Source organism: Sus scrofa, chromosome 8, assembly GCF_054392235.1.
Source record: "Sus scrofa isolate SSC_HxYL_T2T_F1_AM1 chromosome 8, Sscrofa_HxYL_maternal_Yorkshire_Landrace_v2.0, whole genome shotgun sequence".
In the NCBI taxonomy this organism is placed as follows: Eukaryota; Metazoa; Chordata; class Mammalia; order Artiodactyla; family Suidae; genus Sus; species Sus scrofa.
The window spans coordinates 131,409,882-131,436,510 of record NC_139390.1 but is presented as its reverse complement, the minus strand read 5'-3'; the positions used below and the strand labels follow the sequence as shown (position 1 = coordinate 131,436,510).

At 41.9% G+C, this 26,629-nt stretch overlaps 1 protein-coding gene and 1 long non-coding RNA gene across 19 annotated transcripts in view; both read left to right on the top strand.

Moving 5' to 3' along the window:
- Positions 1 to 26,629, top strand: part of BMPR1B (bone morphogenetic protein receptor type 1B) — a 500,524-nt gene that overhangs the window by 57,095 nt on the left and 416,800 nt on the right. For 2 of the 18 annotated variants that reach the window (XM_084970866.1, XM_021100419.2), the window contains exon 1: positions 17,633 to 17,773. The exons of 13 other annotated variants lie outside the window; for them this stretch is intronic. The gene's annotated coding sequence lies outside the window, so the exon portion shown is untranslated. 18 annotated transcript variants of the gene reach the window in all.
- Positions 1 to 26,629, top strand: part of LOC146401051 (uncharacterized) — a 120,986-nt gene that overhangs the window by 2,286 nt on the left and 92,071 nt on the right. The window lies entirely within an intron of this gene.

Genomic DNA, 26,629 nt, shown 5'->3' with positions numbered 1-26,629 from the left:
TCTATGTCAGAGCTTGCAGCAATGCAGGATCCTTAACCCACTGAGTGAGGCCAGGGATTGAACTCGCATTCTCACAGAAACACTGGGTCCTTAAAACCCACTGAGCCACAACAGGAACTCTTCCCTCATTCTTTTTGTTTTTGTTTTTTTTTTTTTCCTTTTTTGGCTGCCCCACAGCATTTGGCATTCCTGGGCCAGGGATCAGATCTGAGCCATAGTTGTGACCTGTTGTGCAAGGCTGAGATTGAACCTGTGTCCTGATGCTGCAGAGATGCCACTGATCCTATTGTGCCACAGGAAGAACTGAAAGGTGTATAATTCTTGAATAGTTGGCTTTCCCAGCAAACCTTAAGATGCAGAAGGCGCAGGGACTCTGTTCTATTCATTGCTAGATTTCTCTGGAATCTAGCATATTTCTGGCACATAATGAGATTCTAATAAATATTCTTAAGTAGACAATATATGCAAGAAGTCATTTTGAGGCTGATAATTAGGCTTTAGGTTTCACGGCCTGTATGAAGGCTGCAGATTGATTCCATACTCATTGTTTTTATTCACGTTGCTCAAAATGATGTTCCTGAGCCAGCAGTATTAGCATCATCTTGGAGCTTATGAGAAATGCAGAATCTAGGAGTTCCCGCTGTGGCACAGTGAGTTAAGGAATCCAACTGCAGGGAGGTCCAGTCGTGGCAGAGTGGAAACAAATCCAATGAGGAACCATAAGTTGTAGGTTCGATCCTCAGCCTTACTCAGCAGGTTAAAGATCCGGTGTTGCCGTGAGCTCTGGGGTAGGTCGCAGATGCGGCTTGGATCTGGTGTTGCTGTGGCTGTAGTGTAGGCTGGCAGCTGTAGCTCTGATTTGACCCTCCATATTCTGGTCTGGGAACCTCCATAGGCTGTGGGTGTGGCCCTGAAAAGACAGAGACAAGGAAAAAAAAAAAAAACCTACTGCAATAGCTTGGGTCACTGTGGAGTCTTTGATCCTTGGCCCAGTGCAGTGGGTTAAAGGATACAGTGTTGCTGCAGTTGTGGCATAGATTGCAGCTGTGGTTCAGATTCAGTCCCTGGCCTAGAAACTTCCATATGCTATGGATGTGGATGAAAAAAAAAAAAAATGCAGAATCTCAAACCCCACCCAAAATCTACTGAATCTGCATTTTAACAAGGTCCCCGGGCAATCTTTAGGCCTTTGGTGTAAGGAGCTTTGTTCTATAAAACGCCTGCTGGATTACCTGATCCTAGGACCCTTTCAGAAGTTTAATCCTTTTAGGCTGGGCCTGACTCTTCCGAAGGTCTGAAAATCCTCCTGCATCCAGTTACTCTGCTCTCCCTAATGCATGGTGAATGTCCTTAGAATTGAGTTAAAGCTGTTGGTTTCCTGCTCAAAGGATGAGGATTTCCTTGGGGAGCACAGTCAATCTACGGACAGAGATGACCTTTTTAGACAGGCCTGAAGACTTCCCCTTTCTTTAATCACCAAGAAAATGCTGGGAATATTTGGGAGATGATGTGTTCAAATCCTTCATGGTCTGTGTGATAGCAGTCCTTTCTAAGGCAATAATGTTTGCAGCAAGTGGTAGAATGTTGGCAGTCCTTTCTGTGTGCTTGAAAACAATGTGTACTCTCCATCTGCTGAGTGCAAAGTTCCATATATGTTGGTTAGATCATCCTTTCAAGCTGTCACGTACGTATTTGCTGCAGCAGTGAGGAGGAAGGCAAAAAATAGGCTTCTCCGAACTTTAAGATCTTTCTAGAAGCATCACATGACACTTGCATGTATATCTCGGTGAGCAGGAATTGTTATGTAACAATACGTAGCTATGTAGGAGGCTGGAAAATAGAGGATGTATTCTGGGTGGCAGTATGCCCAGTTGGGTATTAGGGTTTGGTTTCCAAGGAAGAAAGAGAGAATTGATATTTGTAGGCAAATAGTGGACCTTGCTGTATAGAGGACAGAAATTCCCTCATCATATTAACATAACATTCATGTTTCTGTTACTCATTAGTTGAAACATGACTCTTGTCTTACAGAAGACACTGCTTCCCCAGTGGTCCAGTCGGTTCTTTTTTATAAATGCTGCTTTCTCTCCCAGATGCCACCCATTGAGAGGCTGGAGAAGGTGATCTGAATTGCTCTCATTTCCCTAAACTATTTCAAGACCACTTAATAATTTCCCTCTCTTTTAAAGACCTCTTGTCACTTGAGCTATGGGCCTTTCAGCTATATCATACTCGCTTTGTTTTTTTAAAATTTCATTTTATTGGCGTATACTTGACATACAATGTTGTATTAGTTTCAGGTGTACAGCAAAGAGCATCAGTCATATGTATAAATATATCTGTTCTTTTTTTCCCATAGAGGTTATTACAAACTATGGAGTAGATTTTCCTGTGCTGTGCAGTAGGTTCTTGTTAATCACCTATTTTATACAGCAGTGTGTGTATGATTCCCACCCTTAGACTGAGTGACGTGAGTCAGAGAAAGAGAAATATCACCTGCTATCACTTATTTATGGAATCTAGTAAAAGTGAAACAAAAGAACTTATTTACAAACAGGCGGATGTGATACTTCCTTTCGGTTACTGTCCATCACTGCCTTTAATTCATTAAAGAGTTTTCTCTTTCTTCTTCTCCACTCCCATCCTAAACCATCATCTCTTTTGATGTTATGTTCACAAAGAAGAGTAGTTTTCAAAGAGATCCTGGGTTTCTTTGAGACCTTTCCAGGGGATCCATGAAGGCAAAACTATGTTTATAATAATTTTAAGATGTTATTTCCTTTTTTTATCACTTCTTTTTTTTTTTTTAAATCACTCTCTCCCAAGGGCACGGTAGAGCTTTCTAGAGCCTACACGATGTGTGATACTGCAATAGGCTGAATGTAGAAAAGGTACATGGCTTCAGCTACCTCCTGTTAAGCCAAATTTGCACTTCATAAAAAGCCAAAAGCATGTTATTTTTATCTCTAAGTTTTTGTTAAAAAACCCCAAAACTGGCAGCTTAGAAAAGCTACTTTTCATAAATGTTTATGTTAACATGTAATGATTTATTATTTTTGAAATGAATTAATAACTTTTAATTGAAAATTGAATTTAAAAGTCTCATCGTATAAATTTATGTGAACAAAATCTTTTTAGGGTCCTCGGAGTTTGAGTGTAAACGTTTCATGAGGCCAAAAAGTAGATTAAAAAAACTCCCAGTATCTCAGCCTCTCAGTTGCTTATCTTTATCAGAAGCACATTGACTTTGTTAAGTATAATGGAAAAACAAGGGACAGCAATTCCGGTCTGATCTCCAGTCAACTCTCCAGCACAAGCAACTTGCTTCTAAATATGTCCAATTAGATGTCTCATGGACACCTCAGGCTCATTGTGTCGAAGCTAAGTTTCATCACTTACTTGCTCACCAAATGAGTTCTTCTTCCACTTTGAGTGCTTCAGAAGAATGGCATTACGTTCCACCTAATGTCTTAAACTAGAAGCCTGAAAATAACCTTTCTTGTCTCTTTCCTCTATTCTCATATTTAATCATTTACCAAGTTACGTCATTTCTACTGTCTTTGTATATGTGTTCTTTACTTTAATGTTGATTGAAATATATTTGACCTATAACATGGTGTAAGTTGATTCAGTATGCTTGTATATTGCCATATGGTTGCCCTTGCGGCATTAGCTAACACTTCTATCACGTACATAAGTATGATTTCCTTTTTGGGTTGGAAATCTAGTCTTTGAGCAAGTTTGATGTTTACAGTACAACATTGTGTGTGATCCCTGGGCTGGGCATTGGATCTCCTGGGCTTCTTGAAGGATGAGTTGCACATGTGTATCCTTAGACAGCACCTCTCTTGTTCCCTATTCAACCCCAGCTCCTGGTAATCAGCATTTTACCCTGTTTTGATGAGTTCAGCCCTTTTAGATTCCATATACAAGTGAGAGAGAGTGGAAATAATGCCATTTGTGACAAAATGGCTGGACCTTGAGGGAATTATGTTAACAAGATAAGTCGAACAGAAAGACACTGTTTTAAGTTTTTAGGGCTCTTGAATCTTGAATCTGTCCACTGATCTCTAGTCCCACTGTCATTCCCTTAGGTAAGACCAACGTCTCAAATTCTGACTGCTGTGACAGGCTTGCAAATATTTCTTTGTTCCCCTCAGATCTGTATTCCACATTTCGCTCAGATTCTTGCTCTGAAATAATTCTGGTCCTGTCACTTTCTCATCAAAAATCGTTTATTGACTTTGCACTCACCTCAAGGTCAAATATAAACTCCTGAAAGTGACTGTGATTTAGTGAGCATACATTCTTTCCTCAAGACAACCCCATAAAGTGGATACTATTCTAACCACCCTCATCCCCTTGTAAGAGCAACAGGTGTGGAGAGGTTATGTAATGTGTCCAGAAACAGATCCACTGTGAGTTCGGGGATAAGGGATTTATCACAGTATGAATTTATATAGTATGATGAGATACTGGGGAGGAAGGTCTTAAAGGAAAAGCCAAGAGAAAAACCAAGCACATCCAGCCACTCAGGTGGGACAGGGAGGGTGCCTGCAGATGAGTTGGTGAGAGCTCTTCTCTCTGTGGGTCTGCAGTCAAGCATCTGGGGATGGTCCTAGGGCTGCTTTTAGTCAGGGGAGACTGAGTTGAGGAGATGAAGAGCTGGAAGGAGTGGAACCGAGGAAAGAGACAAGCTGGAACCCTCCAGGCTCCTCTTGGTCTGTCTATCACTGCATCCCACCGTGTGGACCTTCACAGGATAGTGGCTGCTGCTCTATATCCATCTCCTAAATCTTGTACAAGTTCCTTATCTGATCCATAACAACAAACTTCTCCAGGGAAAGAGAATATGAAATAGGAGTGTCAAGTTAACCAAGCTGATAATGGAAAGACAGAGCTTGTGTCTGAGCCACGATGTGAACACAGGTAGCCTGCCTCAGCTTCTACACTTCTCCACCTTATGATGCCTTCATGACCTTGTTCCTGATGACTTTGCTTTCCTCTGCTTTCACAGATGCCTGTTGTTCATGCTTTGCTTCAGCCATACTGAGCTGCCTCTAGCCCCCTGACTATAGGATGATTTCTGACATTTGAGCCTGTGCAGCAGGACACTGCCTGTCCTCAGCCTTTGTCTGGCCAAGTGTTATTTTCATTTGGGGTCTCAGCATTCTCCTTATCCCCTAAAGACTGGCTTAAGTACCTCCTGTGTGATAGGATCTATTTCTTGATAATATCTTAGGACTTAACACATAACCTTTATCAGGGCAGAGGCCTGTGTGTCTTGCGCACTGCTATATTCCTGACATCAAGCACGGTGGCTAATAAACCATGAGTATAAAATCACACTGTTTAGTAACTTCTTACTTATTAAATTCCCTCCTCAGACTACAAACTCAATTGAGACAAGTTTTTGTCTTGCCTAATACATCCTCAGCATACAGCATATTGTCTATTTATATTACATATGTTGCAATAAGGGGGCCAAAACATAACTGCAAACGGTTACAGTTGAGATTATCTAGTGTATGTGTTCTCTACCAAGTAAGTTAGATGGACAAAGACTACATGAAAATTAACTTGGAATTCAGTATTCTTTGGTTTAGATGATTAGACTCATGAATCTCTTCTCAGTATATCTTTTCAGGCACACTGATTCAGACAAATTTATACCATACATTTCCAGGTTATTGTATTTCTGGTTTAATGACACAGTAAAACTGACTTCTTCAAAATAAGGATGCAAATAAATTGTCATTATTAGAGGAGAAAAACACGCTGACTTCTTTGAAAATCTTGCTGATTATCCTGTTACACTTGATTACCGGGAGAGTGCATCTAACAGTCCTGCTTGCTCAGGAGTTCCGATAAAGTCCGGGGATGACGTCATCAGGGCACTCTTTTAGAGGAGGCTGCCATCCAGATGTAGGACATAGAAAGACAGAGTTACTAATGTGTTTTCTATGAAAATACACGGGCTTCCATAGGAAAACCAAAGTGAAAGAATATGCTGCACATTAAAATGAATCCTAAATCTTACAAATCCCCCTATAAGAAAAAAAACACGGAGGAGGAAATTACATGAACTAGAATATGACCTTGGAAAAGATACGTATACATAGTAATATGCCACAGGTGAAGGATACGAATGCTTTTTTTTAGAGGTAAAATCAATAGGATTGGCTGTCTAAGCCAAACATGAGGAGTAGATAAGCCTTTGAGGGATAAAGAAGAACGTTTTAACTAAATAATTAGCATGTCGTAAAGTTGTTCTTAACAAAAATGTGAATCAATGCAACTAGAAATGTTAATTAGCATGTTTATGAATCTGGGTTCTGTTTCTATTCCTATGAAGGCCAGTTATTTGTTCGTATAAGATTTAGGGCTTGATGATGAGTGTCAACAAACTCAAGTGCTGGCTGAGTCTGGGTGAAAGATGAGATGTTCATAATATGCACACAATGGTGGAAATTCAAAAGAAGCACTTGTTGTTTAACAAACGATTATGGTTAAAGTAGAAATGCAAACAGAGCCATAATTCATGACACGTCAATTCTTTTTCTTGCTGCAGTCGTAAGTTTTTCACCTTCCTGGTTAACACCCATTTGACTGCAACAAGAGACCATGACTAAAGGATTTGGTAGGACTTGGCTTTACAGGAAAATAAAAACAAAAACAGACAAGGCCTTAAGAAAAAGTCTGTGAGTTGCTGTTTAATGAACTATCTCTACTTATGGAAGTACAAAGCTAGGATATGGGAAATTCAGCTGTCTGAATCTTCGTTTGTTTCCAAGTCTGGTACAGTTATATTGACGTATTCTACGTATACATTTTATAAGTTAGGCAGGTCCCAGATCTAAATCATTTCCTGGGAGTTGTTATAAAGAAATGGAAATCTGGGTATCAGGCTTTTGATCTGTTAAAGTACACACACACACACACACACATTGTAATACCTGTATTATATGTTATGAATATGTGGAATATAGTCCAGCCTGGTAAGTTTATGTAGAAATGAATGCTGCTTTAAAATTCAGTAGCCTATTTTCTCATGTGTATACTGAAAACGATGCCTTCGATTTGTTACTTATTAATTGGGAAGTACAGTGATAAAACAGATTGGTAAGGAAGTCTGAGGTTAATATATTTTGGGGGTAATAGATGCTAGAGGCTGTAGGGAATGGGATTCCCGAACTTGCCACCTCCCTATGAGCATCACATAAGCACACTCCCAAGGGGATGTCAACCTGGAGTGTGAAGGTCATTAAAACAACAACAGCGTCCACACAAACAGTATCTCGATTAATACCTTGGCTATCTCCATGCTAACTTTATGCAATACCCTTCTCTGCCCTTGGTTTGCTAGATACCAAATACAAAATCGTGCAATTTATAAATGAAGAACTATAGGTAATCTTACGATTATAGTGAGTTGCAGATAGAGTAAACAGTCATGTAAAATGCCCTACCCAATGATTGGGAAGTTATTAAAAGCCTTCATAATCATTAACTTTTTCGTCAATGGCTTTCTCTTCAAAAAATATATATATATATATATACAGTTGGCATGGGTAGCATAAGGTGATAGTTTTATGAATGAGTGGTCTTTCTCCAGGTGGATTTCTCACTGCTCAGGGAATATTCTTCATGCCTGTTCAGTGTCTCTTGGCTTGTTAACACCATTCCAACTACTGTATCTGGTTTCCGTGTAATGTGCACAGTAGTCGATGGTCACCCAATGTACCCAGGCTTTCTGTGAGTTTTGAGACCCCCTTCTGTTTTGCAGAACTGATATGTGGAGTCTGAAGGATGCTCTCTCTGTCCCTATTCCAGAACTTAGGTCATAGTATCAATATAACTGAACTACATTTATTTTTTTTCATTTTGACATGTATGTATATCCCTAATACACATAGGTCAGAAAAATTAGTATGATGCCAAAATGGGTCTAGAATTATGTGATTTACTTACCTGTTCATTAACATGTATTAACCTTGATTCATATGCCACAGAGTATGCTAAATGCTGCCGACACAAAAATACAAAGATACAGTCTTGACTTCAAGAAGTTTAGCAAATTGTAGAGGAGAAAAAGGAAATGAAAACTTAAAATCCAATATAATTTTAATGCTTTAAAACTTTTAACAAAACAAAAGGGGATCCTAAGCTATAATATTTCCTCACTCCCTGCTAATGTTAGAATTTTAATCAAACATGAAAATGGTATCTTGGGGAATTGCTGTTGTGGCTCAGCAGGTTAAGAACCCAATGTAGTCTCTGCGAGGATACGGGTTTGATCCCTGGCCTTGCTTAGTGGGTTAAAGATCTGGAATAGTCCCCAGCTGTGAAGTATGTTGCCAGATGCATTTGGGAACTGGTGTTACGATGGCATAGGCTAGCAGCTGCAGCTTCAATTCAACCCCTCACCCAAAAACTTCCATATCCTACAGGTGTGACCATAAAAGAAAAGAAAAGTGATATTTTTAACATCAAAAGATAGTGAAAGTCCTCTGTGGTGTCTGCATGGTAGTTTTGTCATGAACATGCCATTGTCTGTGACACCATGTCCCATAGGTAGCAGCGGTTAAGTAACTTGAAGACAGTGAAACAGATGGTAAAATATCTGTTTACTTTTGTAGCCTTCCAATAGAACCACGTTCCGAGATAAGTCCATGGTTCTAGAAAGGTCTATTACTAACAGCAAAATGAGCTAAATGATAAGGTGAGAAGTATTTTAGTCAATCCATGTATCAGCTTACACTTTGAACTTTTTTATTTTTATTTATTTTTTTTAGGACCACACTCAGGGCATGTGGAAGTTCCCCAGGCTAGGGGTTGAACTGGAGCTACAGCTGCGGGCCTACGTCACAGCAGTGCTGGAACCGAGCCACCTTGGTGACCTACCCCACGGCTCACGGCAACACCGGATCCTTAAACCACTGAGCAAGGGTTCCTAGTTGGGTTTGTTAACCACTGAGCCCTGAAGGGAACTCTGACACTTTGAACTTCAAATGTGTGGTAGTATTCAGACGATCTGGGGTGGGGGGCAGGGAGGCAGGTGTTCTGGTGGAGAAGGTGAGCTCTTTATCCTAAAAGACCTGGGTTTAAATATCTGCTCCAAAATGTGCCAGCTCTGTATCTGAGCAAGTTAATTTCTCAAAAGCTTATTTTCTTCATCTGTAAAATGATGGTTTTAATAGCATTTGTGATGAAATGAGCTGAAATAAATGCTGTAGTACCGGGTACATACTAAATAAACAAGTAATCACCTTTATTTATACTATATTATTACCGTTCCTTGTTATTTCAGTTCACCCCTAAATTTCATTATTTTTACCTATAATAGGAGTGTGTGTGAGAAGAATCGTTGTGTTATTCTTCCATAAGCGCACTTGGCTGAAACAGTAATGCTATGAATTTGATATTCATTGTCATGATATGTTATTCTCTCATTCATCATGTATTTATCACATCCTTAATATGTGCTGGGTTTTGTGTCTGTGTTCTGAAGGAGCTTTCATTTGCCTCAGAAAAATATCTTGAAACACTGTGTTCAGACATGGATGCTTTGAAAATCTAACCTTCTCGGCAGAATGATCTGATGGCTGTTTTTTTTACCATTTAGAGATGATTAGTTGTTAGGAATGAAATGTCTGTCTGCAAATTCAGATGTTGAATCCTAACCCTTAATGGTAGGAAGAGATTGGGCCTTTGGGAGGTGACTAGGTCAGGAAGGTGAAGGCTTCACGAATGAGACTAGCGCCTTTATGTGGCGGATAAAGGAACCAGAGCTTTTGCCTTCATCCCTGAGAGAAGTCGGTCATCTGCAGCCGGGAAGAGAACCCTTAGCAAATCTTGGCCTTGCTAGCACCCTGATCTCAGACGCCAGCCTCTAGAACTGTGAAGAATGAATGTGTTGTTTAAGCCACTCGGTCCGTGGTAGGTATTTGGTTTTAGCACCCTGATTCGGCGAAGATAATAGTCTTTGAATTCCTGAGCAAGGAATGAAGAAATGTTGCCCCAGAGACAGTCACTCCCATGCCTGACTGAACTTCCATCTTCGAGGCTCTTCCCCGCCCTATACCTAACCCACAGGACAGCTCGGCCCAGCCAATTTGTGCTTTTGTGCTGGGCTACTGCTTGCCCTGATCTTGCAGGAAATAAACTTGGGGGGGGTTTCCCCCCTTCTCTTAAATTTTCTTCACTTTTCAATTTTTTTTTTTTTTTTGATAAATCCCAAGCAAAACCCCATATACGCTGCTGCCCGTACAACCCACATGCAGGATGTTAATTGTCGCAAAGGCCTTTTTTGAGTGGCTGTGCAGCTGGAAATCTACAAATGGTTCAAAAATCTGGCCTCAGGAATCTTCTGTAACCATGAAGTTTAATAGTTTTATATATGGAGAGTCTATTATCATTGTTTTTTTTTTTTTTTCCTTTGGTCTTTTGAGGGCCACACCCGAGGCATATGGAGATTCCCAGGCTAGGGGTCTCAATGGAGCTATTGCTGCTGGCCTACGCCACAGCCACAGCAATGCCAGATCCTTAACCCACTAAGTGAGGTCAGGGATTGAACCTGCAACCTCATGGTTCCTAGTTAGATTCATTTCGGCTGCGCCATGGTGGGAATTTTTGGAGCGTCTATTATGTGCTAGGCACTATGCTATGTGTTAAGAATAGAAAAAGGTATAAAATATGAGTGTGTTGGCATTCCCGTCGTGGCTCAGTGGTTAACAAATCCAACTAGGGACCATGAGGTTGTGGGTTCAATCCCTGCCCTGGCTCAGTGGGTTAAGGATCCGGCGTTGCCATGAGCTGTGGCGTAGGTCGCAGACGCGGCTTGGATCTGGCGTTGCTGCAGCTCAGGTGTAGGCCGGCGGCTACAGCTCTGATTCGACTCCTAGCCTGGGACCCTCCATATGCTGTGGGAGTGGCCCTAGAAAAGGCAAAAAAAATGTGTGTGTGTGTTTGTGTGGTAATGTTGGAAGTATGAGAAGTAGTGACCAATATGCCTGGGGGAATGAAGACAGGTTTGGTGAGAGGAAAAATGTTTGACTTGGTTCTAGAAGGTGAACCTCAAGTGAAGAAGGGGCAGTAGTCAGGGGGCCAGATGGTATACTAGCCAAGAGGAACTGGGAGGTGTGAGGATACTTGGCAAGTAGTGTGTGAGTGTTTCGCAGGGGATGTGGCTAGAATGGGATGCTGAGCTCAGATGGTGATGGGCCAATGATGGTCCTATTGGGATGCATGGACTTACTCTGCAGGGAAACGAGAACCTCAGCATTTTGTGAGCATGTGAGTTATAACTGGAACTTCAGCATTTCCTGTATTCTGACTTACTATGTAAATAGCGAGCTTCATGAATAGTGCTACCTGAAAAAAATCACAAATCCTATATGTGTGTTCAAACAGCATTCTGCCAGAAAGAAAAGATCCATTTAGTTTTGTGGCCATGACTGCAGCATGTGGAAGTTTCCTGGCCAGAGATTGAAGCCAGCCAAGGCAGTGACCTGAGCTGCTGCAGTGAGGACAACACCAGGTCCTGACTCCACTGCACCACAAGGGAACTCCTGTAAAGATACATTTTATTTTTTATTTTATTTTTTAATTTAATTTTTGAGTGTGTGTGTTTGTCTTTTGGCCTTTGCTAGGGCTGCTCCCACAGTTCCTAGGCTAGGGGTCTAATTGGAGCTGTAGCTGCCAGCCTACACCAGAGCCACGGCAACGCAGGATCTGAACTGCGTCTGCAACCTACACCACAGCTCATGGCAACGACGGGTCCTTAACCCACTGAGCAAGGCCAGGGAACGAACCCGCAACCTCATGGTTCCTAGTTGGATTCGTTAACCACTGCTCCACAACGGGAACTCCAAGATACATTTTAGATGGTAGTTTCTTCACAGTTCCTCCTTGGTTTTTTGTTTCCACGATACTGTTAGTTTTCACTTGAAGGACTCGTGGTGCTTTCCTCCTTAGACTTCAGTTCCGTCATTTCCCTTTCCCTTAGTAGTGTGAAACTTTCAGGATTTGCTGAAGATTGCCAAGGAAGACTGTGGCTTTATCCTGCACTATGCCTTGGAGATAATCGACTATTTTATTTTGTGCTATACTGAAATCTACATAGCTTTCAATGCCCTAGTATGAATGTCTTCACACTGTGTCATTTCAAAGCATGTGATATTCTTGCAATTAGGAATGTCAATAAGGATTTAAAATGTCCTCTTTTAGTTCATGCAGTTACATTCAATATGGTTCTGACATTCACACCGTGTAAAGTCCTTGGGAATTTATATAAAGCACAAAACAACTCATGGAACAGAAGTTAAACTTCTTTTCTCAACTAGCTTAAAACAATTCTATGGATTGAAAGAACAGGCTTTTAGTGAATGAGTCAGCACCATTCTTTTCAGATAGTTTAATTGGAAGCTTGCTCTTCATCTGTTTTTATTTCCTACCTTTTCTGTTCTTTTTGCTAGTACAGAAGGAAGTAAGTGGCTGTATATTTCTTGCTGAGACACACACTGTAAATATACTGTGAGTCAGGAAAACACTGAGAAGTTCCAAGGTTGGCAGGTCGTTTTAGAAGGAAAAAGTCCTCAGGAACATGAGACTCCAAAGAAACAGATGTAAGAATTTTTATAAGTTTCATGGCCGAATTTTTTCCTCATTTTCCAGTTTTAGGAATTATGTAGGTGTATGGTTCAGGAAGGTTCTGGGAAAAAAAAAAAAAAAGATGCTCGGGCTCTAGAAATTTAAAAAAATTGAAATGAAATGACATTGTATTCAAATCCAATTTCAAAGGGATTAATTTGTATCAGGCCCTGGATAATTTGGCAGCATATAAATAGGTAGATATTATGTCTGCTCTTATTAAGAAAAATTGGAACAATGCTGACAGCAAAAGAAAGTAAAATCACTTTAGCATTTCTACTTCAGATTTTTTTATGCTTATTTCTGTTTCAATTGAGGAATTCTATTTTTCTTGAACTTACATATTAGACAAAATTAATCTAGTTCTAGAACTAGAATTTTATTTTTTTGACTGTGTGCAGTCACAGTTGTTTAAAGAGAACAGAAAATACAGTAGAAGTTTTAGGATACAAGTATGGAAGTAATTTGTATTTTAATTGTGAGATTATTAGTGACATACATCAGAGTGAATTATCAACACATTCACATTAATGTTATTAATAGCCACTGTAATACTATGAACATCAATATTTATATGAATCACATATGTCATGTTTATCTCGTATTTGTGTTAATATTTTAAATCATTTACCTTAACTATGTTAAATGCAGATTTAGAAAGTAGAAAGTCTTAGAGATTTTTGATTTGCCTTCCTACCCACTGGAAGAACCTTTTCCATAATATTCCACCTCTACCTCTGCTTGAATGCTTGTGATGGAAATCTCTCTGCCTTATGATGCAGTCTGCTATACAATGTGAAAAATTCTGACTTGGAGATAAACTCACCCTTATCTAGCTAGCAAAATTGTGTGTGTGTGTTTTAAATGTGGCTGAGGAGAGCAGTAAAAGACAAGGAAGGGGGGATTCTCAGGACGTTTACAACTTGGCAGAGGGCCTAGCCAAAGGCATGAAGTGCTAACCTAGAGAGGAATATTATGAAAGCCACAGACCCTATTGCTTTTCATGTTCCTGGCATCACCAGCTAGTAACCCAGGGGCTGGCTGTCTAAGAAGCTTAGGAAACTGTTTGACACGGTATGAAGAATTCAAGTCCTTTGCCTTTCCCTGCTTTCCAGGGTCTGGCTCATGTATTCTCTTAGATTCAAGATCTTGAGGCATTTTTGTCTAGTATCTGTTAGCAGATACTTAAAAATGTTCTCACTGCTATAGGGTAGTTCTGTAGACAGAATAAGTCTGAGATGCTGTAGCCACTCTGCCTGGGTTCATGTCTTGCCTCTTTCACTTTGTAGCGTGGCCTTGAGCATCTTACTTAACTTTTGCTGTGCCTTAATTTCCTCATCTGTAAAATAGTGCCTGCCTTGTTATGAGACTTAGGTATGAAGTACATGGTAGTGTGGACAGCACATGGTAATTAAGCAATTTGATGTCTATTATATAAGCTACACATTTTGCCAATACTTACACATTCTTACATTAAAAAGCCAGGGACTTAATTCCTCCAAGTGAAAGTATAATCTCTTATTTTGGGTATGTAGCAGTGGGTTCTAAGACAACCACAGCAATACGAGTCAGAGGGAAAGATTTCTTCTTTCTGAAATATTTCTTTTACGGGATTCCTAAACTATCTCTCAAAAACGAGACAATCTTATGTCACATCCAGAGAGAAATAACTTAAAAGCACACACTCTGGAACATTATTTAGCACAGCATACCTTGGCTTATGATAAAATACGAGTGGTCAGATCCTTGATAGTTGAGAAAGAGGGGGAGGTGGAAAATGGAAAGATGTGGGAGTTAAGGGTATCAATGAAGACGAAACACAAAGGGGAAAAGGAAAACAGAAGCAAGTTCACCGAGTCATTTTCTCAGGTCTGTCCTGTTTAGTAGCTGCATGTAAATGCCCTAAATAGTTTGAGTCCGGCAGAGTTGGGTAAAATGTCTTCCTCGATGGGAAATAAGCCTGCAAATTCTGTGACAGTCCTTTCCTTTGCTGCCCTGGTGTCTTCTCCTGAGATACTTGGCACTTTCAGATGATTTACTTTTACAATTGGATGAAAAGAAATGGTGCTTTTGCTCAGATCGGTGATCCTACCCAAAGTGAGCCTTTGCTGCCTCCTCTCCTCAATAGCTCCTCCTTGAAGGGTCCCTACTGCCTTTAAAGACACTGCCATCCCAAGCTGCAAGGTCAGGGAATCAGCTTGTCTATGTGAGGTATTCCAGTCTGCTAGTGATGGGTGGCCACACTGCTACCTTCGTTCAGCTCTTTACACAATAAACTCCTAATTGGGGCTGTGCTTCCATCTCTCCCATTCTGCGTGCCTCTAAATGATCTTCTGAAAGTCCCAAACCACCATTTAACTCTTAGGTGATGGGAAGCATCAGAGATTTTTAAACCAAACAGGGAAAATTTCATTGGCAGATCTGACAAGGTCACTTCTGAACCCCACTTAGCCTGAGATTCAGCTGTCGCACCTTCTCCTCATAACCTTCCCTGAACTACCAGCTTCTCCCGTGATGCACTGTGCCTTTTCCTTTGGTTCCATCTACTTAGAATGCTTATTCTTTTTCTAACTGCTCTTTGGTCTCTGAAGACCTGTCAGGACCCTGATAAAATGTGACCACTCTATGTGCAATTTTTCCTGCCATTCCCAGGCAGAATAGTTCCTTTTTCTGTACTGACATGTGTGTTCATGTATTGATTACTGTGCTTCTCATGGAATATTCTAATTATACATATATTATAACATGCCATTGTCTCTTATGAATTTAAAGAAAGAATAGATAGAATTTAAATCTCAAACACCAATGCATGGCAGGCCATAGGTACTCAATAAAAGCAGGTTGTCAAATGGCTTATACCCCAAATTCGTCATGCCTGACTGTTGGAATGCTACCTTCTAAGGTCCACCTCAGTTTACTTGATGTGTCCTCTCTAATTCTCTCAACCAGAGTGCTTTTTTAAAAAAGGAAAACCTATAAAAATTTCTTTATTTCTCTGATTTTGGAATTTTAAAAATATCTCATTTCATCTCTGTCTTCACTACCCAGAGATAACCAGCATTCCCTGGACTAATATCATATGCCCAATAGAAGTTTAGGAGATAACCTGTTTATAGTGAAGCCAAGGAAAGCCAATTCTTAGTACAGCTTCTGAAAAGATATGGACAAACCAAACACTCCCTGCTCCAATCCTTCTCCATGTCTCTTTTATTTTACTGCAGTTTATAAGGACTGAAGCTCTAAGAGGAAAAAATGTTTGTCACATAAAAGTTACCAGTAATTCACACACTAGAGAGGACCAGTTCAATCAGATTTGGTTCCTCTTTAAACCTAGTTAATGTCGGAAGATGGAGACAAAGGAAATTCAAGGACAAAGAGGAAGGTAATTTACCAGCAGAGAGGACTTGGTAGTTAAGGGTAAAACAAAGTATGGATTCTGCCTTGGGATTCAGGGGACAGTGAAATGATGACTGGTACCAAGGACTAGAATAAAGGGTGAGTAAGAGAGGTCAGATGATGCCAATGACAAATGGCTGATTGTTTTGAAAAATTTGTAATGTTACATGTTAAACACAATTTTCCTCTCAGTCTGGCACTGGGAACCAGAATGCAGGTTAGTCCTGATAATACCATGGTTCAGGTATATTACAGAGTTTTGTAGGGAACACTAACATGTCTTTGGGAAAAACATGCCCACATTTCATAGACTCATCAATAAATGGAGCTCCACTGGCTCCTAAGTGGAAGTTGCATAAAATACATTTATATACAATTGAATTTATTTTCCTAAGTTCAAAGGATTCTAGTCAATGTTTAATATAATATCATTTAGTGGGAATAATTTAAGAAAAGGGAGGATTTGAAAGAAAATGGTAGCTTAAGAATTAGGTAATAGAAATAGATGTGAAAAAAAATTGGAAAATCACATCAGAGTGAAATTATGTTAAACTGTTTGAATCATATGATAGCAACTAGAGAAGGTTATCAGTATATCTGGAAGATGGAAACATTTTACAAAAGGAGGAAATTAATTCTGGAGGATGGGCTGCTGAAAGGCATTGGGAGGAAAAAAATATTTGGAAGTCATTAGATATCTCCCTGGGAGATACAGTCGGCAACATGGCTCGTTTTAAAGTTAACTACTCTCTCCAAGTCTCCTGAAACACTGAACTAGCTTCATTTATATTTACCTTCTTAGAAGATGTTTCAGCATAAAGACTTAGCAAGGAAATCGCAAAGTACGGATGTTCCATACTTCTCCAAAATAAACATGCTACTTGTAAAATTTCATCAAATAAAAACAGAAGGCGTTTTCTTTTTGTTTACCTGTTATGTTTTCCACAATTTGAAAATATTTGAAGAATGGAGATACTCATTTCCCTAGGAGGCCCAGCTATGTTTTGGGGTTCCGTATGCTCCCTGTCCAGAACTGCAAGCATAACTTGACGTGTAAGGCTATTTTTGACGAGGTGTGTTACCATTTAATCAATGTCTCGAAAGTGTCTATGGCCCTGAAAATTTTCAGTCCGCTGCTCTAGGTCATCTTTGGGAGCCCCTTCCAGCTCTCCATGTACAGTAATCCCAGGAATCTTTATTCCTCAAACCTAGGTGGTTTTTTTTGTTTGTTTTTCTCTTGGAAACCCCTTCTTAGACATGACCAAGAAGGCATCTGTGATTAAAATTGAGGTGAGGCACTGTGCTGCAGGCTGAGCTGGGAGGTGTCCCCTGATGCAGGGGACGATGGCGGGATCGGGCTCCCCAAGTCCGCTCACCCTTCCTTCCACGGGCGGCGGCGCTGGGGCGGCTCCAAGTGCATCGAGAAGTGTAATCCCTGCGCTAAGTACTTGGCTCTCAGTCTCCAATCACTAGTGGGAGCTGGAGAGGGCAAGTGAAAAAAAAAAAAAAAAAAAAAAAAAAAATTCCAGAGGCAGCCGAGGAGTGAGAGGGGAAAAAAAAGTCCCGCGGCGGCGGCGGCGGCGGCAGAGCGGCCACGGCGGCCAGAAGTTGACGGCGCGGCCGGGCGCGGAGTGGGCGCGGGGCCTGCGGGGCGCCAGGACGGGCCGGGGACCCGGGACCGCGGGGCGGCGGCGTGGAGGACGCCAGTGCCGGGGCGCAGCGGCGGGTAAGGCGCGCGCGGGCGGGCGGCCGAGCGGGCAGGCAGGCGGGGAGTGACGCGGGACTGGCGGTAGCTGGGCGCTGGGCTGGGCGGGCGGCGGTCCTTTAGGGCGCGAACAGGCGCGCTGGCGGGGAGAGGAGAGCGAGCCACACGGCCATGGGCCGGCGGCACCTGGGCTTTGTGTGCGGGCTGCTCTGCCGGGACCCTCAGACCTTGTGCCGGAGCCAGCAAGGAGTGGGGGCAGAGGCGCCGCCGGCGGGACACGTGCTCTGGAATTGGGGAAGGAAGGACGCGGGGAGACGGAACCTGCGGGCGGAGGGATGCGGCCGGAGGGCAGCTCTGGAGTCGGGGAAGCTGGGGGTGCCCGGCCAGTCGGAGGCGCCGAGCCTACTGATGCGGGACCCGCGGGCTCCCAGCTCCATGAGGAGCCACCTGCCCCGGATGCCTCTGAGACCCAGCCTTCCCGCGGGAGAGAGTGCCCGGCGCCTGGGACCTGGCTCGCTGCTGCTGGTGCCTGTCTCTGTCCCCCAGTCTTTGGCTGTCCCTTTCACCTTAGTGTTTCTCTACCTTCTTCCTGCCTTGCTCTCTTTCCCCCTCTCCCCACCCCGTCTCTCTCTCGCTTTCTCTTTCTTCCCAGCCCTTTCTCTGTCTCTGGCTCTGCCGGGTATCCCTCCCTCTCTGTCTCCTTAGCTTCCACCCTCGCTGTCTCCTTTAGAGACTGACTTTCTGCTCCTACGCGCCCCGTCTCTCCTCTTCTGTCTCTGTCTCTTGTTCTCATCAGTCTGCTCGTCCCCGTTTCTGCCCTGGCTCTGTATTTCTGTCTGTCCCTTGTGATGCTGGATCTCACACATGTAAGAAGACTCTCTGGAAGTTGTCCGGTGCGGTGCCTTGCTCCTTGGGAGCCGCGCCACTCCAGTTGGATCCTGGGTCCTTCGTGATTCTTCCCCACAGAATGGAAACACTGGCTTCCTTGAGTTACTAGGCATTGCTCTTTTCGTAGCACCTTGCCGCCAAGGTGAGGTCAGTGAAGGAAAACAGAAGAGAGCTGCTTATTGCTGCAAACGAAGAGAATGGCCCCCAAACACATTGGCAGGGAAGCAGATCCACCTGAGAAAAAGTTCCTAGATTCTGGCAAGAAGCACAAAGGACTCCACCAATAATGAGAGGAGTTAGCTTAAAAAGTATTTGAAAATAATTCGAAGGAGCACGTACGGAAATTTCGTGCTCTCCGAAACTGAGGCCAATTAATAGCTGTTTTCTTAGGTGTATTTTTAGGATCCCGGTGACAGCTCTCCTAATGATTGTTTTGGGAACATTATGGGAAATGTCCTGTGTCAACTGGGACATTTGTCTTTAAGAAAATACTCAGTCTTTGTACGCTTACACCTCTTTACACTCTAGTGATCAAGAAGAATTATTTCTAACTGCAAAGAAAATAGGAAAGGATTTGTCAGTAATTTTAAAACATGAGACATTCCAGAGATCAATAATTTTTTTGGAAAACTTTCACTATAAGGATGTTTTGAAGGATATTACATCTTAGTGAAATATGCAAGTTATTACACACTTAGATCATTGTAAGATGCAAAAAAAAAAGTTGTGTGCTGTAAGCAAATCATAGCAGTGATGGTTTTTTATGGGAAACATAGCTGGGAAATTAATTGCTCTGATTTTCACTGTTTTCTTTAGGCATGCATAATGTACCTTTGTTTTTAGCAAAATATGGCCTAGGGCTACAAAACTTGATACAGTGTGTTATTTGTCCAATCTAAATTACCATTTAGAAAACCACCTTTTCCTTTTGGTCATAAGATATGAGTTGATATGATCTCATTACTTATGTGCTGGGGTCTGCTGATGAATTTTAATGGCACTGATTTGTGATTTTAAATCAAAATGTTAGTTTTTGGTGATTTAAAATCCTGATTTATGTCATGTTAGTGAATCATCACTATTTATAGGGGCTTTGCCACCTTGTCTGCCAGGTGCTGCACAGCCCTGAGCCTGGGCAGGGTTGTCTGAAACCCCCTCTTAGATTATTGTGCCTAAGTGACGTGCTGCCTCTACTTGGGGTGTATTCATATGTGCCCTTGAAAATGTTCCAATTGTTAAATAATATTTAGTAAAGGAAATTGACTTAATTTTTGTTTCCTCATAAACTCTGAAAATTGTGTGAGATGGTGAATGATTTTTGTTACAGTGAATGCTGATTGTATTAATTTAAAAGTATAAGGCAATTTAAAATGTGATTTTGGGGGAGGGCACAGAGGGCACCTTCCACTCCTCGGTGCTCAGCTCAGCTCATATTTGTCATTGAAATCTAAAGTCAGTTGTCGTCTACTCCAACCTAGCAAAGCCTTTCCTACTTTTCATAAGCTGCTCATTTATGCCTCTTGGGCTTTGGTACAGCCCTCCTTCAGCATTTGCCTCTCTGCCGGATAATTACTTGCTTCGCTCTTCCTCTGGCTGTTTTCTCATTGAGGGGAGATCTTATCCTTTTTTCTTACCATCCCTGCATGTCTCATGCGATGCCCAGCACAGTAGCTGCCATTTGATAGTAGATACTCAAAAGACGCTTGAAGGATGACTTGTTCGCTTCCCATTTGTCTCCAACTTGTGATACTAACCTTTTGTAGATGCAGGAGTTCAAGGGAAATACTCCAGCATGGTGTAATAGCAGGTCGTAGACTGAAAGAGTTATAGAACATGTCTCATCACACATTAATATTAACGATGAAACTGATGAAGTCCAAAGAATTTGAAAACCACGCTCAGAACTAGACAGTTGAAGCCACAGGGCCTATAGAACTGAGACCTTGTCTTGTATTCACTCTCCCACAGTTCTTTTCACTGGACCTATGCTTGCCTTCTTCCACTAGAAGAAGATAAATCTGTTGTTAGAAGCTAGTAATTGCTATCTAAACTCTGAATATTTCTTCCCATGCCAACCAATAAGTCATGTATGAAATGTATCAATTTAAAACACCTGGAGTTCCCCCAGTGGAAATGTATCCAACTTGGAATCGTGAGATTTCTGGTTCGATCCTAGGCTTCTCTCAGTGGGTTAATGATCTGGTGTTGATGTGAGCTGTGGTGTAGGTCGCAGACGGGGATCCGATCCTGCATTGCTCTGGCTGTGGTCCTATTCGACCCCTAGCCTAGGAATTTCCATATTCCAAAGGTGTGGCCCTAAAAAGCAAACAAAACAAAAAAACCCAAGACAAAAAAACAACTAATAATCATTTGTTATAATATGCATGGAGGTAATATTTGTCTTCCAGAACATTGACTTCTAGGCGCTTTTTATGTATTAAGCATTCTTCTGGGTGCCAACTGTGACATCTTGGGGGGCGAATTATTTCTACCTGGGAAGAAGTTTTACGCTCTCTGGACTGTTTGTCTCCTCCATGATTTTCTGTATGTTGAAGGGGAGTGGGGATGTTTGGACCAGATCAAGGGCTCTTTTTGAAGTTTTTCTTCAGAGACCACCAGTTTAACTCCCAGAACAACTGCACGTTCATCTGTTTCACATATCAGACTTCTCTGTGAGCTTTTGTTTGAAAAAAGGCTAACACAGTTTAAAAAAAGCTTGAAGACCCCTTCACTTGATGTTTTCTAATCTCCCTTCCAGTTGTTGAATTTCATAATCAGGATAATTTTTAGCTTTTAATTCTGGGTATCTGGAGGATGGTTGGTAAAAGTGTTAAGGCTGGTAGGAGAAACAGATTTTTGCTGGAGAGATACTAATTTCAGCTTTTTCCATGTGCTGAATCTGATGTCACGGCAGAAACGGAAGTGAAAGTGTTGCAGTATATAGAAGTAGGCCAGAATTCTTCTCGGGGTGAGGGGTGGGGATGCAGAGGGAGGGAACAGGGCTAGAAGTAGATTTAAAAGCCATTCATGCTGAATTAATAATTTAAAATGAAGGAAAATGGGAGTTCCCGTCATGGCTCAGCAGGTTAGCGAACCCAGCGAGCATCCATGAGGACGTGGGTTCGATCCCTGGCCTCGTTCAGTGGGTTAAGAATCTGGCGTTGCCCGGAACTGTGGTGTAGATCACAGATGTGGCACAGATCCCGCATTGCTGTGGTGCTGGTGTAGGTGGGCAGCTATAGTTCCAACTGGATCCCTAGCCTGGGAATCTTCATATGCCACAGGTATGGCCTTAAAAAGACCCCCCCCCCAAAAAAAAAACTTTTTAGAGATAGTCTGGAGAGAGAAATGAAGGTTTGGAGTGGAAAAGAGAGATGTTTTATGCCACTTCTGAGTATTTTTAAAGCTCATCTCTAGTAGTGAGATAAAAAAGTGACGCATAATTTATATCTGGCAATAACCTGTTTTCGTGAGTTTTGGAACTTCTACTTACATGCCAGTTACCTTAATTATATTCAGTTTTACTTGAATATTGGAGTGCCTACTCTCTGCCTGGCATTGTTATATACTTTGGGACATGGCAGCCAGAAGAGGCACAAGATCCTTGCTGTCACTCAGCGCTCATTCTGGAGTGGAAACACAACTATAAACAAGCACATGAGTAAGATAATTTCAATAGTGAAAATTGTCGTGTGGAAAATAAGACAGGCTGACATGACAGGGAGTGACTAGGGATACTTGATAGGAGGTGGTCAAGGACGGCCTCTCCAAGAATGTTCTTGAACAAGAAAAGAGGCAGCGCGGCAAAGCTGTGGGAGAATCTCTGGCAGAGGGAACAGTAAGGTTGTCTCTAAGGCAGCAGCCAGCTGGGCTCACGGGCACTTGGGGGAGTGGTAGAACTGAGGTCAGAGAGATGGCCAGGCTCATGTGCGAAAGGATGCGTTTTATTCAGAATACGTTTGATTGAATTACCCTGGAGGATTTTAAGCAAAAGTGCATAAGTAGGACTTTGCAAGTCTGTCTGTAGCGTGAGCAAGAATGACTGAAGATGCGGGAGGTTGTGAGAAGGCTCTAGCTTGGTGTGGTGGTTTGGCTAAGGGTGGAACCCCGAGAGATGGATCAGACCTTGTGCTGATCACTGAAGAAGAGTCACTGAGTTGAATCATGAATCTTGGCGTGTGGTGTGTCACTGGTTCAGTGGTTGCTTTTACTTTTAAATTGCAGACCTCAACACCTCACTGTTCCCAGATGTCACCTCTTTGCCTTCCTTGAGATTGCTCCTAGGCTGCAAGCAAGCTTCTTGGCTCAGAGACTGCAGTATGTCTCAGGAAGTGTTGTGGCAAAGTTCTGTAGGGCCCAGAGTGATCTTTGGATTACCTGGGGGAGGCTTGGCTCTTTGAACTGACATCACCTCACTCCTTTGTACATAAGGTCTGAGTTCTGGTTACAAAGGAAAAGGAGCAGGTCAGAATTCCTCTCAGGAGGCTGGAGTGTCTTTTTAATTCCTTTAGGCTTCAGCTTAGAAAATTTCTCATGCTTCTTGAGACTTCACTGCAAAGTCCATATTTGAGATCTGGCTCTCATCCATCCTATCCCAGCCCTTTGCAAAGAGCTAGTATATAGTGGGCATTCAGTAAATATTTGTGGAAGACTGCAGGATGCAGTCTGTTAGAGAAACCCATGGTTTTGATTCCACGGACTGTATTTTTCCTGTCTCTGAATAAGTGTATGGCTGCATGTGCCTTCAACTTTAGAAGAACTAAGTAGCTTATTTGGAAAAGATTTTTCTGCAGGTTGTGTTTACTTAGCAGCTAAAGGAAGAAAGATACAATCCAATATATCTCTTGATAACATTTCTTGCCTGGCCGTCTTGATATAAACATTTTAGTCATTTTTATAGCAGTTAAATATGGACTTAAACAAGTACAGACACATCTGTCACTAATTAATTTGTTGATTTATGAATCTGAAGTGATTCCAAGGAAGTCAGTAATGATGGTGCCTTTGTCTAAATTAATCTCTTGATAGAAATCAGTGAGTTTTATCTAACTAATACGGTTTACAACCATCTATAGAAGGTGCTAAATTATCAGTTTCTTTTCTGGAAGCAGGCCACTGTTCTGCTGTTGTCCCATAAACACTTAGCCTCACTCGTGCACATAATGGGGGATTATCCCCAAATCCTTCCTCTTATGACAGAATGTAATGCTTTACTCAAATGGGCTTGCAAGCAACTTGGCATCACTTTGCTTTTATGTATCTAGCCATTCTCTTTCACTATTTCTTTAGGTGTTTTCAGTTTGTTAGAGCTCCTTTGGAATCTGATGTTGTCTCTTCCTGTCTAACTCCATTTGTGCTAAAACCACATGCATTATACCCCCACGTCAGCTACCTTCTGTTTGCCTCTGCAAATCTGCTCTCAGCCCTTCTACTTTATCTGTCTGCCCAGGCTGACCTGGCTGTACCATGGTCTTTTGCAGGCGGCTTAGGTGTTTGGGGGCCTCCAGTGGGAGATGAGAGGTGGGTGGGGAGAAGGCATTGAAGGTTTAGCTCCATCCGCGATAGATCAGGTTGGGCTGCCTGCGTCTTTGTGCAGAAAGTCACTGCTCCTCTTAAGGTAACTTTTGCTGTCAGTCTCTTCCTCACGATTCCCGTAATCTCTGGATTTAGCTCCTTTGCTTTTACTACCCTGATTGACGGCATTACCTCTCAGCCTCTTTTACACTCCTGCCTATCCCTTATTACACTGTTTATTTGTAAATAAATCCTCTTCAATTTATCCGAGGTTGTAACAACTAAGGTCTCTTTTCTGTTGATTCAGCTTCTAAAAGCCACCTTCTTTTCAGAGTCTTGTTGGATTGATGAGAGCCACTGGCTCCCCTGACCTCTGTTGGACATCTGCTTTCTACCCCCAGTGGTATGCTTCTATCCATGTGATGCGACACAGAAAACTTAAGTTGTTCCATTGTTAGTTTTCTATCAACCAGTGTACTGGTAGAAATTTTTTATTGGAGAGTCTTCAAACCTTCTATGTAGCTAATTTGGTTGTTTCATTCAGTCTTTCCCCTCATTTAAAAAAAAGTTTTAAAGTATAGTTGATTGACAATGTTGTGTTAATTTCTGCTGTACAACAGAGGGATTCAGTTATACATATGCACACATCCATTCTTTTTCAGAGTCTTTGGAGGTTTGGGATTGGCATATACACACTACCATATATGGAATGACTGGCCAACGGGGACCTGCTGTGTATATAGCACAGGGAGTTCTACTCAGTATTCTGTGATAATGTATATGGGAAAAGCATCTTCATTTATTAACAACACTGCATAGTGGTAGAGTCACTATTTAGGTCCATGCACTGTGCTGGGCCTGCATACAAGAGAACAGATACTTGCCCTCACGTGGTTTGAGGACTGGGGAGGGGGCCAGACATAAAATACTGAATATAATACTTAGAAATCAAGTTTGTGATCAGTTAAATGACAACAAAGAGGGGAAACAGTTTAGCCAAATTGCTCTTGTTTAGTAATGGTAGAAATTTTTAGGCCCAACCGCATTGCAAGTTATTTCTGTTTCAATACATATTGAGAAATTGGAATTTGAGGGGCATATGAGCTACCTGACAAATTCAGATGAAGAATTTACATAGAACAGTGTATTTTACTGGATTGTATTTGCTTTTGTTATGTTCCATGGACTGATGGTTTTGGGGCCGTCAGGTCGTATAGCCCAAGAAGGATTCCTGTGGGTGGCAGCGTTTTTGTCACTTACCGGGTGCGTGACCTTGAGCAAGTTACTGAACCTTCTGTGTTTCCGCTTCACGGGAATGACAGTCATAGCGATGATTTCCCAGGTTTGTTTGAGAGTTCGAATAGTGAACGTTTGTAAAGTGTTTCGAACAATGCGAGGCACATGGTAAACACCACAGAGGCGTTTGATAGGTAACTGATCAAAGAAATCTGGGAAGTGCTGATATTTTTAAACTGCGAACCTTCTGTGAGCCTTGATTATGCTAATGTGCACGGTGACTGTGCCCAGAAGAGGTTTTTGACCTTGGGGCTTGTATTTTTCTCTGCATGTTATCATTGAACTAATGTTCCTCGGAACACACTCTGGGAAAAACTGATACAAAAAATTAGCTAAGCATTTCACCAGTCTGTTGTCTTCTGAAAGGGATCATTCTTACTGCCAGGACTTGTTCCTCTACCTGTCACACCTGTTACAGGGTAGGAACCCAGTTCCCGTCAGCTCCCCCCCCCTCTTTCTTTTTAAAGGTAAAATAGAATGTTCATTACTCAGAAGGGCTTGCTGCTTGTATAGACGTGAGTATACTCTGGGCCTCTGGGGCTCACTGAGCTAAGGTTTACAGTCTTCTAAAAGGCTTCTTACTGTTAGATCTTTCTAATGAAGAATACATGTTCCTTGAAGTGAACTTGGGAAATAGAATTGTAACAAATAAAAATCATTCTCTTCTACCACACAAAGAAAGTTATTTATTAAACACTTGGGAGCTTTTTTTCTTTGCACAATTGGGAGCATACCAATTTTGTATCCTGCCTTTCTTTTTCATTTGACTGTATTTGTATAGTATTCTCAGTCCATGGCTTGCAGTGACTTCTGGCCTTCAGATGAGTGGTGATCTACATTTCAAAAGAGGCTCCCTTCCTTACTCAATTCTGTGGCCAGAGACAATATGAAAATAACATGGTGTATCTAGAATGAGTTTCTCATTGTAAGTATTCTCGGAAATTGGAACCACCTGGCAAGCAGTTGGCAAATCTGCTGAAGAGACCTGGAGTAGGTGGCCTCAGGTGGCTTCATTTTTATGAGTCAGTCCAGTGTTCTAGCCAGAAGCCAGATGTCCGCACGAGCATCCATGACCAGGCTGCTTTGGAGGCATTACGCATCCTGAGTGACTGTGAGTGAACTTATATAACGTTGCGATTAACTAGGAAAAGTGAGCCGGGAAAACCTGAATTATTCCAA